The 8975-nt window shown below is 34.2% G+C and overlaps 1 non-coding gene across 1 annotated transcript; it reads right to left on the bottom strand.

The window, feature by feature from the left end:
- Window positions 1-4092: 4092 nt before the first annotated feature.
- On the bottom strand, window positions 4093-4225 carry LOC126014734 (small nucleolar RNA SNORA51). Its single transcript, XR_007497733.1, has one exon. It is a non-coding gene; the product is annotated as a small nucleolar RNA SNORA51 (small nucleolar RNA).
- Window positions 4226-8975: the final 4750 nt, after the last annotated feature.

Consider the following 8975-nt stretch of genomic DNA (forward strand, 5'->3'; position numbering starts at 1 on the left):
TAAAATTTTGCTTTTTAATATAAATCTTGTGCTAGTTGGGTAATAATCACCTTCAGTTTACAAGGAGTGCAATGATTAAATTTAGTACTTTTCAAATAGAGATGTATATCTCAAAATTGAGTTCATAGAAATAAGTATAAAAAATTTGGAAATTGCCTAAGCTTGCAGGATATTATTTTAAAAATATAGATTTATCATCTTAACATAGTCCTATATTTTAAGCTTATCTACAAATTAGTAATAAATCACCACCACTACTACATACATATTTTTTATCTAATGCTTTGTGAGCGAGCTACTTTGTTAATCATCTTCAGTTTACAAAGAGTGCAATGATTCAATTTAGTGCTGCACTGGGTGTGGCCCAAAATAAGTTTTAAAAAAGTATATATTCTTCCATTGCTCAAGGATATAACCTCTATGAGGATATCAAAACTGCAACATGATCTATTTTATTTTAGAGCAAAAAAATATTGTAACTCTCAATAAAAATTTTTGACTTGTTTTTGAATTTCTACATAATTTTTGACAAATCCACGAAATTATAAAAAGTTTAATAAATTTTTATTACTTTCTATTTTATTGCTACTTTTATTCCCAGTGCTACTTTGTATTCTTAGTTTCAGACAATAAGCTTATCTAATGACCTCTCACTTCCTGGCTCTTTTTTATCTATTATGATAAAACATTAAATTCCAATTATACTGCTTCCTCAATATTATTTCATTGACTCTTGCTTCCTAAATATAAAAATCACACTCTAATTGTTAGCTTTACATATTATTTTCTTGACTTTTCACTTTGAACAATTAACTTTAAAAAATAAAAAATTTGTCTCCTTAGGAATTAAAAGTAAAATATATGCACCACAATACTTTGTACTTCACAAAGAAACACATATAATTAGATATAGAAATAAAAATATGGAATAAAAGAGTATGTGACATTGATATTTTATAAAAATAATCCTTCAAATTTTGTATTTTCATGGATCTTATTACTGCCTGCCAGCAGCCCGCCCGTGTTGGCTAAGAATCCTCCTTACTGTCTTAACATATCTTTTATTCCAAAAAATTTAATTTTTATCTCATTTATTTTTTATTTAAAAATCTATTTTCCTAAATTATATTTTATTCTGTTAAAAGTCAACAGATAAAAAGGAATGCTAGCAGATACAATCAAAATATAAATTTCTACCTAAAATATGAAAATAAAATAATTAAAAATATCCAAGTTTAGTAGTTTCTAATTATGCTATATTCTATATTATAAAAATGATTCTAAATATTCTCATCTTAATGAACCACTGCATTTATATTTATGTTAGTGCATTTTATGTATTTATGACTAATACCAAATAATTTAGTCATAAAAATAGAATAAGTACAATGAATATAATGTACACGAGTTTTTTGTTAAATATTGTATTATAGCCAAAAGTATTATCTGGATAAAACAATACATTGCTTATTTCTTGTTATGTTTTCATTGCAATTTCATAGTTACTACAGATAAGAGCTACATATATATTGATGGACAACTTTGTAGATATAACCTATTATATATTATAGGTGTCATATATAATTTCATTAATAATAATTGTCTTTTTCATAGATATATCTTTTTGATGCGTTTTCAGCACTTCTAGTCTATTTGGTATTCTGGTAAGTGTTCTTGAGTCACCAAGACTATACCTTGTGGGAATTAGCTAACTAAAATGTTTTATAAAAGAACTTCCCATATAATTAATTTTCTTTTCCTCATTGGACTTTATCCTATACTTTAATATGAAAGGTGTTCTCATACATTATTTGCTTAATTTATGAGTCATTTACATTTTCTGGATGAAAGGGAAAGTGAACCTCCAGCTTCAAGTTATCATTTAGCATACAGGAATATTTGTTTAATCATGTGATTTTAAAGTTATATAAGAAAATACCATTATCCAGTTAGTATAATTTCCCATCCCCAAAGATTTCTTACAGGTAATGTCAGCCTCTCCTTGTTTCTTGTCCCCAGTACCATAACATTTCTTCTAACTGTGTTTCTCAAGAAGCCAATAATAGTACCATAGTCCAAACTAGAATGCTATTATTGGCTTTGAGGATATAAGAAATCCACCATCAAATTCCAATTGGATAGAATCTGAATAACATATTTTCCTGCACATGGAAGAGACATATATAGTACCCAGGTGAAGGGACAGAATCTGAGGTTGAGGCCCAGTGTAGTGGAAAACCATTTGTGGAGGCTCTTGCAAAGTCTGTGGCTTTGGAAATTGAATGCCATGTTTGCAGTGCCCACATGAAAGAACAGAATATAAGACAAAGAGCCAGTGGAGAAGAGCCACTCTGCACTGATCCATTACCATCCTCCTACTCAAGAAACAGCAGCACGCAACATAGAATACACCATAATACAACAGTGATGATCAAGAAAAAAAAGACAGGCCTCCACCATAATAAAAACAAAGATGGTATTTCATATAACCTGAAAAGTCACAAACATATATTTAGCATCTGAAATAAGAACTTTAGAGAGGAAATATGAAGAATGTTTATAGAACTCAAAGAATGTATGGAAAATGTTTAATATGATACAAAGAAGAACCAAGAGGATATAAGAAATGAGAAAATTTTAAACTAAAATAACAGGGCTGAAATGTTTCTTAGGAGAAAGGTAAACCATCCTGGAACTTTTATATAACAAAATAACAAAGGCTGAAGACAGAATCAGTAAGCTGGAAGATGAGATGCATAACAAATCCATACAACAGAAGAAACTGGAAAGAGCCTTAAAACAAATGACCAGACAATGGAAAAATTACACAATAGTAGAAGTTTTTGATAAACACCACAGAGACAGTATAAAAATCATTAAAAGAAAAACATAAAGGTCTTCATAGAAAGAAAAACTGAAAGGTTTACTTTAAGACAAGACAGACCAAGAGATACACCAAACTTTTACAGAAAGATGACACTAAATCCCATGACAATTATCTCTCTCAAACATCCAGTTAAGAGACACAGAGTGTTGGGGCAGGAGAGATATCGTGGAGTAGCGTGTTTTCCTTGCATGCAGAAGGATGGTGGTTTGAATCCCAGGATCCCATATGGTCCCCTGAGCCTGCTGGGGGCAATTTCTGAGTGTATTGCCAGGAATAACCCCTGCCTGGTGTGACCCCCCCAAAAAAAATACACAGAGTAACTAAATGGATCAAAAAACTGAATCCAACTTTCTGCTGCCTACAAGAAATACACCTGAATAGTGACAACAAATATAGAATCAAAATAAAAAACTGGAGGTGAAAGGGAAGTCAACAACTAGTTACACCAGCCCCCACTGCAGTAGCTCGTGGAACTTAAAGGTCAGGTTTTCGCAACCAGAATTCTGTAATTTTCTATGCTTATACCTGCTTTTTGTAGCTAACACTTTTTGTCCTAAAAAGGAAGCTTATACCATACCTAAGCTCCTGTGATACCTTATGTTACCTCAAAATATCTTAGCGGATGTTATGCCCATATAAGGAACTTGTATTACCTCAGAATGTCTTAGCAGATGTTATCGCCTTATAAGGAAATCGTTCCTACCCCCACTTCCCTTCTTATGGTATATAAGGATGAACAAAGAAAGCCACGTGGTCCTTTGCCTCTGTTCGGTTCTGGACAGGCAGTGGAACCTGGCCGGCCAGAATAAAGAACCCACTTGAGCTTTTGCCTGAGTGACTGTCTCTTCATTTCTCTGCGTTGGAGCAGCATCTGTACTACCGAGCATTTCAGAGGAAAATCATCCAAGCAAACAACACCCTTATAAAAGCTGGAGTTGCCATATTAATATCAGATGACACAAAATTTTGACTTAAAAAATTGTAGGGGACAAAGATGAATATTTCGTACTAATCAAGGGATATACACAACAGGAAGAAATCACACTGTTAACTATTTTTACCTCATATATAACATCCAAAGTTTGACCTAGAAATAGCAATGAATAGTTAAGAAAGATTTACAAGGTAAAGATTTACATCTCTTTCATATAAGTTTGTATCTTTTTTTTTTTGTCCCTTCTAAAGAAAATTTTCTTTTTTTTTTTTTTTGTCCCCCAATTCACAATACATACCCGGCAAGGGGCCTGTGTTGAGGTGTATATGGGGTGCCTTTACTGTACCTCCTCTTTCTATACAGCCAGTGTAAAGAACACAGCCTGTGGTAAGAATTGGGAGGCCTTATTTTATCTTTTATTTTTTTTTTCTTCAGGGCAAACTAAAGTTGTTTTTTTTTAAGTAAGAATTCATTTAAAGGACAAAATTGATTAACATAATAAGGTAAACTAATATAACATAATATAGTGACATAACATAACATATAATATAATTAATATAATAATAATACATGTAAGTCAAAGAAAGTTTCTGATTAAAAACACAATTTTTTTCCATAATGGCTTACATATCTTTCACTGTAGTATTTTGGGTACATATTCACATTAAATCAGGGGAATACCCATCACCTAATATGCCCTCTTCTCAATCAAAAATCAAATATACTGAAAATAGGCAGAGTCCTGTCTAGAGGCTTCCAAACTCAGTTTGAGAGAGGATGTGAAAAAAGTAATTAAAATACCACAACAATACACACACACACACAAAAAAAATATCGAATTAAATAACCGATAAGCACCACAACAATAAAGACAGGCACCACACAATAATCTCGGTTCTGAAATCAAATCATACTCAAGTGCAAAAAGAAAGAGAAAGACAAAACAAAATAAAATAAAATAATATTGGAGACATCAACCGTAATCTCCACACCAAAATAAAGATGTCAAAAAAATAGATCATTTATTCTCCTCTTGCTGCTTTCGTGGTATGTGGAAGACTTCTACTTTATCTTGGATGGTAAAATCAGACCTGTTTCTAGAGATCTTGGTGGCTGTGAGGATCAGGGAATGGAGTTTATGAAGTCTTTCTTTGTGGTTCTAGCAGTTATGCTTCTTCAATGTCCTTTTTTTGTTTTTTATGTATTCTAGGTGTTTCAGAATAGTGCTACCATTCTGTGTTTTTCTTTTGTCTTCTGACTTACTTCGTTTAACATAACATGATCTAGGTCCATCCACGTTGCTGCAAAGTCTGTGATTGTATCATTTCTAACTGCCATGTAATATTCCATTGTATATATGTACCACATTTTAATGATCCATTCATCTGTTGTTGGACATCGAGGTTGGTTCCAAGATTTGGCTATTATACTGAGTGCTGCAATAAATAGTGGGGTGCATACATATTTTGGAATGAATGTCCTTCCATCTTGGGGATATATGCCTAGGAGAGCAATTGCTGGGTCAAATGGCAGCTCAATTCTGAGTTCTTTGAGCACTCTCCAGACTTTTCTCCATAGATGTTGGACCAAAGGGCATTCCCACCAGCAATGAATGAGAGTTCCTTTCATACCACATCCTCTCCAACAAAGGTTGTTCCCATTATTTTTGATGTGAGCCAAACTCACTGGTGTGAGGTGGTATCTCATTGCTGTCTTGATTTGGATCTCCCTGATGATGAGTGAAGGTGAGCATGTTTTCATGTGTTTGTTGGCCATCCTTCTCTCTTCCTCAGAGAAATGTCTATTCATTTCGTCTCCCCATTTTTTATGGCTTCGTTTGGTTTTGAAGGACTCAGGTTTCTGAGCACTTTGTATGTTCTAGATATCAGCCCTTTATCTGATATATCAAGTGAAAAGATTTTTTCCCATTCTGTTAGCTGTCTTCTTGCATTAAGTAGGGTTTCTTTTGCCATGCAGAAGCTTTTTAGTTTGATATAGTCCCATTTGTTTATAGTTGATGCTAACGTTTTTGCCATTGGTGCTCCATTCTCAAAGACCCTTTTAATATAAAGGTCTTCGAGTGTTCTGCCTATTTTATTCTCGATAAACTTTATAGATTCAGGTCTGATTTCCAGATCTTTGATCCATTTTGAGTTGACTTTTGTATAAGGAGTGAGATATGGGTCGATTTTCACTTTCGTGCATATGAGTTTCCAGTTGTACCAACACCATTTGTTGAATAGGCTTTCTTTGTTCCATTTCATATTCTTGCCTCTTTTATCAAATATTAGTTGGCTATATATCTGGGGGTTTATGTCTGGGAATTCTGTTCTAATCCACTGGTCTGAGGTCCTGTCTCTGTTCCAGTACCATGCTGTTTTTATTACTATGGCTTTATAGTATAGTTTCAAGTTAGGTAAGGAGATACCTCCCAACTTCTCATTTTTCAGAATGTGTTTAGCTATCCTGGGTCTTCTATGGTTCCAAATGAATTTTATAATTGATTGTTCTATTTCTTTAAAGAATTGTGTCTGGATTTGGATAGGGATTGCATTAAATCTATATAGCAATTTGGGTAAAATAGTCATTTTGACTATGTTAATTCTACCTATCCATGAGGATGGGATGTTCTTCCATTTCTTTAGATCGTCTTCAATTTCTTTCTGAAGTGTTTTGAAGTTTCCCTGGTATAGATCTTTCACTTCTCTTGTAAGGTTGATTCCTAGGTATTTGATATTTTTTGATACTATCTTAAATGGAATTGTATTTTTAATCTCTCTCTCCTCAACTTCATTGTTTGTATATAAAAACGCTACTGTCTTTTGTGTATTGACTTTGTATCCAGCCACTTTACTGTATTGGTTGATTGTTTCTAGGAGTTTTTCTGTGGATTCTTTAGGGTTTTTGATGTATATCATCATATCATCAGCAAATAGAGCTAGCTTCTGTTCCTCTTTCCCTACTTGAATTCCTTTGATTCCCTTCTCTTGTCGGATTGCTATTGCTAGGACTTCTAAGGTTATATTGAATAAGAGTGGAGAGAGTGGACAGCCTTGCCTAGTTCCTGACCTTAGTGGGAATGCTTCTAGCTTCTCGCCATTAAGTATAATGTTGGCTGTAGGCTTTTCATAAATAGCTGTAACTATCTTAAGGAAGGTGCCTTCTAACCCTATTTTGCTGAGTGTCTTTAACATGAACAGATGTTGGATTTTGTCAAACGCCTTCTCTGCATCGATTGATATGATCATGTGGTTTTTGTCCTTCATGTTGTTGATGTGGTGTATAATGTTGATTGATTTGCATATGTTGAACCAACCTTGCATTCCTGGGATGAATCCCACTTGACCATGATGTATGATCTTTTTAATGAGGTGTTGGATTCGATTTGCTAAGATTTTGTTAAGTATCTTTGCATCAATGTTCATTAGTGAGATTGGTCTGTAGTTTTCTTTTTTGGTGGTGTCTTTGCCTTCTTTAGGAATGAGTGTGATATTAGCCTCATAAAAGGAGTTGGGGAGGATTCCTGTTTTTTCTATGGTTTTGAAAAGCCTATGGAACAGTGGTAATAAGTCTTCTTGAAATGTTTGATAAAATTCACCTGTATATCCATCTGGGCCTGGGCATTTGTTCTTAGGGAGTCTTTTAATTACGTCTTCAATTTCCTCTGAAGTGATTGGACTGTTTAGAGTTTCTAGGTCTTCCTTTTCCAGTCTTGGAAGAGGGTGTTTGTCCAAGAATCTGTCGATTTCTGGTGGGTTCTCTAGTCTAGTTGAATATAGTTGTTCATAATATGTTCTCATGATATGTTGTATTTCTTGGGGTTCTGTTGTAATCTCTCCCCTTTCATTCGTGATCCTAGTGATTTGGGTGTTTTCCCTCTTTTTTTTGGTAAGTTTTGCCAATGGTTTGTCTATCTTATTTATTTTTTCGAAAAACCAACTCCTGGTCTCATTGATTTTTTGTATTGTTTTCTTAGTCTCTATGTTGTTTATTTCTGCTCTGGTTTTTATGATTTCTTGCCTTCTGGTTGTGGTTGGATTTCTCTGTTGCTGTTGTTCCAATTCTTTGAGGTGATCTTTTAAACTGTTGGTTTTGTTATTTTCCTGTTTCTTAACATAGGCCTGTAATGCTATGAGTTTCCCCCTAAGTACTGCTTTTGCTGTATCCCATAAATTCTGACATGTTGTCTCTTCATTGTCATTCGTCTCAAGGAATCTTTTTATTTCCTCCTTGAGTTGTTCTTTGATCCAGCTGTTGTTAAGCAGTATGTTGTTCAATCTCCAGGTATTAGTTTTCCTCCATTGCTTCTTCTTGACATCAATTATAAGCTCTGTTGCATAGTGATCTGAAAGGGTACTTCTAATGATCCTTACCTTTGTGGTCTTATATAGGTTGGCTTTGTGTCCTAAGACATGATCTATTCTGGAGAAGGTTCCATGTGGGTTTGAGAAGAATGTGTATTCTACTTTCTGGGGATGGAGGGTTCTATATAAGTCTATTAGCCCTAATTCTTCTAATTTTTCATTTAGAGCTCTTATTTCTTTACTATTTTTCTGTTTGGAGGATGTATCCAGTGGTGATAGTGGAGTATTGAGGTCCCCTACTATTATCACAATTCCCTTCATGTGTTTCTCCAGGTTTGTCAGTAGTTGCCTCACATATTTTGGTGACTTTACATTAGGTGCATAGATATTGACCAGGGTTAGCACTTCTTGATCTAATGTTCCCCTGATCAGTAAGTAGTGCCCCTCTTTGTCTCTGATCACTTTCTTGAGGTTGAATACAATTTGGTCTGATATAAGAATGGCTGTCCCTGCTCTTTTTTGTTTTCCATTGGCCTGAATAATTACTTTCCATCCTTTAATTCTAAGCCTGTGCTTATCCTGTACCTGTAGGTGTGTTTCTTGCAGACAGCAGAAGTCCGGTTTATTTTTCCTAACCCAGTTCTCTACTATGTGTCTTTTTATTGGAGAGTTTAGTCCATTAACATTTAGGGAAATTATTGATAGAGAGGACTGTTGTGCAGTTGTATTGTGTGGCGTGGTTGTTGTTACAATCGGGGGTTTGGATTGTGTAATTCGTCTCTGAGTAAGTCGCTTAGGATCGGCTTAGTTTGCACAAATAGTTCAAGTTCGTTCATATTTGTGAATGTTT

Source organism: Suncus etruscus, chromosome 7 (genome assembly GCF_024139225.1).
Source record: "Suncus etruscus isolate mSunEtr1 chromosome 7, mSunEtr1.pri.cur, whole genome shotgun sequence".
NCBI lineage: Eukaryota > Metazoa > Chordata > Mammalia > Eulipotyphla > Soricidae > Suncus > Suncus etruscus.